This window comes from Pundamilia nyererei, unplaced genomic scaffold (genome assembly GCF_000239375.1).
Source record: "Pundamilia nyererei isolate P.nyererei 1_Seehausen unplaced genomic scaffold, PunNye1.0 scaffold00985, whole genome shotgun sequence".
NCBI classification, from domain to species: Eukaryota; Metazoa; Chordata; class Actinopteri; order Cichliformes; family Cichlidae; genus Pundamilia; species Pundamilia nyererei.
This window is the reverse complement of record NW_005188386.1, coordinates 498-5,134: the sequence shown is the minus strand read 5'-3', so window position 1 is coordinate 5,134 and position 4,637 is coordinate 498. Positions and strand designations below refer to the sequence as shown.

At 36.6% G+C, this 4,637-nt stretch overlaps 1 long non-coding RNA gene across 1 annotated transcript; it reads right to left on the bottom strand.

Annotated features, from left to right (window-relative positions):
- Positions 1-2,799: 2,799 nt before the first annotated feature.
- On the bottom strand, positions 2,800-4,224 carry LOC106456015 (uncharacterized). Its single transcript, XR_001290201.1, has 3 exons — positions 4,159-4,224; positions 2,973-3,046; positions 2,800-2,850 (listed from the first exon to the last, which is right to left on the bottom strand). It is a non-coding gene; the product is annotated as an uncharacterized LOC106456015 (long non-coding RNA).
- Positions 4,225-4,637: the final 413 nt, after the last annotated feature.

Below are 4,637 nucleotides of genomic sequence, written 5' to 3'. Positions count from 1 at the left end.
CTCCCTGTACATGCTCCCACTGGCACAGATTATAAAGAACAGAAATCCTACAAACGTCACTGCTGTTTAGTTTTCTGTCCTCATTTATGTTGGAAGTGAGAGCAGAGCTGTACGTTTGAATTTTGTCAGAAAACTCTCAGTCACAACATGCTATGTCATGTTTAGGTGGAAACTAGCGAGCTAACTTCTAACTCTATTAAATGTAATAAATTCTGTTTTCATGCTTTAAATTATACCGTAATATGGATTTTAGGTCATATTAGCCAGCCCTAATCTGCACTTTTCTAATTATCTTAAATATTCTTAACTATTTAAACATCTTTCAGTATCCTGTTCTGTTTGCACACTACAACCTGGGTTTGCCATTTATCTGTAATCAAATTTTTAATAACTGTACAGTCCTCTGCTTTGGTAACTATTGTCCATCATGTAAGTATGTAAAAAATGTGTTTCTGTTCTGTGTCCTGTTCTGTTTGTATATGTGGTGCTGATACAACCAAATGTCCCCCTGTGGGACAATTAAAGGATTATTCCATTCTATTCTATTCTTCTATGTATTCAACTTTAGGCATGAAAAAAAAAGTTTTGAAATTCATTTTTAAACATGTACTTTTCAAAGAGTTTTTTACACGTCCACTTAGGTGGACAACACGTTTTGATGTATGACAAACAATGTATGACAAACAAATACATAATATACACTGTGTGTTATGTCTGTGAAGGTTCTCAGTCATCCAGGTGTTTTATGTTTATGTGCAACTATATTGTCAAAACTAATGCAAATACAAGAAAACAGCCTTTGAATAGCTGTCCACTTAGAGACCACTCTATTATGTGTGAAAGGGTTGAAAATGACAAATTGGTGACCCAACGTGAATTTTTTTATTTTATTTTGGTTGGAAGAAAGGAGAAAAGACAATTGAAAAGGCTCCTGACGGAGTTGCTGTCAGATGCCAGAGCTGGAGACAACTGAGTCACACTCACAAAAGGCCTTCAAAATAAATGTAAGCAGAGTCTGTTGTTTATACTGAAAGCTGCAAAGAATGGACATAAACTGAATTTAAATGTGAGCAGTCAAAGTTCTCTCAGTCAAATTGTGTTTATATGATAAGATACATGTTAAATGCATAAAGTTGTAATTACAAGTTGAGAAAAGGGTTATAAAATAAGGTTTAATTTAAGACTTATGGTTAAAGTTAAAAGAGAGAGATTTTGGTTTGGTCAAGAAGAATCAAATAGTTTTATTTTAAAGTTAAGTTTAAGGTTAGGCTTTTACTGGTTTTTAAGGTGTTAGCATAAAAACAGCTTTCATACAAGAATTGTGGAAGGTTTTTATTTTAAAAATAAGGTTTAGACTAAGGTTAAGGTCAAAGGTCAGATTAAAACAGGTTAACAGTTAAATTAGATAAAATAAGCTGAATAAAAGGATTAAACTGGTTGGGAATGGAAAACAGTATTGTACGACATAAAGAAAAAAACAAAGAAAACTGTTAATAACACTACATTGTACATTGAGCCAATAACTACAGTAGTCACTGGTGGTGACCTCAATCATTGTTACTGAAGAAGGAGGCAATTCTCCCCTTAAAAAACAGTAAGTGTTCTTTAACAGTACAATATTTATATAATTACAGATGTTTAATGCATGTGGGGCTTTTTTTGTCTCACTCTGTCAGATTGAAAGGGATTGGATAATCGTGTGTGTGTGTGTGTGTGTGTGTGTGTGTGTGTGTGTGTGTGTGTGTGTGTGTGTGTGTGTGTGTGTGTGTGTGTGTGTGTGTAAGCTCTCTGTGTAGTTTTTTTCTCTGTGGAAATCTGGCTAAAGCGGATGTGTATGTGTGTGTGAAGCTGTTTTTGCAGTTGTTGTTGTCATAGTATTAACGGCCCGGTTCAGAGTTATCCTTGTTGTGAGGCAGGCTGCTCTGTTCACATCAAAGTCCAGCCCTGTTACCTGTCATTTCAAATGCTGAAGCAAATTAAATCTTTTTAAACAATAGATATCTTTCATGTAGAATAGCTAAAAAATAAATGCCACCATTATACTTGCTTATAGGGGGGTCATATGATTATTGGGTTTTTCTTTGTATGTGTTATTGTAGAGTCTACCTTACAATATAAAGCGCCTTGAGGTGACTGTTGTTGTGGTTTGGTACTGTATAAATAAAACTGAATTGAATTGCACATTACACTACCACAGCACTACTGGCTTGTGGTCCCTATGCTGCTGTGTTCAGATTCAATCAAACAATATGTGCAATACAGAACACTTCCTCCCTTTGAACACTAGGTGGCATGTGACATACGTAGAAAGTACAAATCTATGAAGACTTGATCACAGGGTAGGTACTGTCGCCCATATTGCACTGCTCTTATCTTCTTATACTACTAAGTTGTAGTATGATATTGTTGTATATTAGGTGCAGGTTAAGTGTGTGAACACAAAGAACATGCATTAAACAGACAGAATTTTCTTTCTGTTGTTGAAGTTCCAATTTTTGCTGAATGTGATGTTTTGTTTGTTATTAAAAGAAAAGAAAATTTCATTCAGTTCTGATTTATGACCTGAAGATAAGATTTGTTTGTTTGTTAGAAAAAAAAAAATCAAATGCAAAATGAAAATGTTCATCAACTTTTTTTCTCTTTACAATACAGATATTATTAGTATCCTGTTCCATATATTCTCTTCCAACATCAGAACCAGTATTGCATTGCCTCTACATGACAATAACCAATGAGATCTCACCATGCTACAATATGATTAGACAATGGGTCATGCAGACCACTGAAGTCTGGTTGAACTCACCAGGTGCTGCTGCCGCCATAATATCACTCTGTTAAAAATACCAAAGACTGGAGAGAAAAAAAATGATTTTAGGTTTTTCTGTGACGAACTTGCTTATAAAGACAGATTCTCCAAACATGTGGCAGCATGCAGTATGGTTTTGAACAAGCAGTGAATACTCAGTACTTACTTTTTACCGTGTCCTCAGATTTGTGCTGAAAAAGATCTTTGCAACTCAGGTGACTAGTTTGCAGTTGGAGGATGCTGTAGTGCAGAAATAATTTAGATAGTATCAGCATTTTGGCTTTTGTTCATAATTCATTCGTTAACAAATCTTTTGTGCAGAATAACCTCAATTGCTGAAATATTGATTTTGTCGTGGATACTGTTGGAATACATTAATGTTTTGTGGATACAGGAGTATATGAACAGAATTGTGGCAGAAATGTTTAGAGACCTAGATCTTACCTGTAGTATGTGTTTACCTGACTTCTCAAAATTATCTTGGTGTTCAGCTTGTTTAAAAACACAAAGGACATCACTTCCATCTCAAACTCCTCACATAAACCAAACAAAAGTTTTGCACTGGTTTTAAAAAAAATTGTATTTCTGCTACAAAAAATTGGTTTGACACTTTTATTTATTTATTTAGACACTTAACAGTTTGTCTTTGGCTCTCTTGTGTCACGGCTCACAGGATGAAATTATTAAAGAGCAAACCTGAAATGATAGCCAACTGGGGTGAAGGGCAGAGAGACCCAGACAGACGCACAGAAACCACTCAGGATGACAGAGGGGAATAACACAGATGAACCAGCAACAGGCAGGAGAACACACAGGGCTTAAATACACACAGCAGTAATCAAGTGATGGGAGAGAGGAGGGGAACACACCTGGGAGAAATCACAGCTGACAAGGCAGGGGGAACGTAAAGTGAACACACTCACATGAGACAAGGACCTTCAGAATAAAACAGGAAACTAAAAGACAATGAACTTGACCGACTCACAAGCAGACACAGTGACACCGTGGACAGGGAACACAGGCAGGTAATAAAACAAAACTCTAACACATAGCAAACCTAAACAAAAGACAACAGAATAAACAAGAACACAGAATAATGTAAAGAAACCCAAAACACTAAGTCGTCAGACTCAGGACCATGGCATCTTGCATGGATTAAAGTTAATGAAGACTAACAACCAGATAATGTTAAATGTAAATTTCCTTGCTTAGACAAAAAAGTGTCAGAGTGTCATCCCAGTGCGAGGTTGGTGTAAGTCAGACATGAACAGCATACTGACTGATCTGTACAAGTTTAAGCAGGTTATAGTTCGAGTGATTCCTTTGCAGCAGCAGGTGTTTGTGTGTGTTACCTGTTTGCCTTGCTTTGAGTTCGCAGCTGAACACCTCTGCACGCTTGGACAGACAGCACTGCTTCTTCCTTTGTCTGTTTGTGTCTCTGATCATGTTGGTGGGTGAGAGAGTGGGACACTTTGTAGGTGGGCTGTAAGCTGCCTGCCCAATCAGAACTTACACTCCCTAAACGACCAAAAAATAACAACTTTGGGTGGGTTTGATGTTCTGTGTTAGTGGTGTTAGCCTTCCCCTGCACATGACTACAGCAAGAAAGCAATAAACAGGAAGCTTTCTAAAAGAAAGATGAAGCTTTAAATGATAATGATTTTCTTTATTGTGGGAAAGCAGAAAAATTGGTCTGTAACTGGATCACAGATGATTATCTCCCCTTTTATATATACTGCATCTAATTACCCTCTTCAGAGCTTTGTTAATTCAATGCAGTTTTATTTATACAGCGCCAAATCACAACAACAGTCGCCTCAAGGTGCTTTAT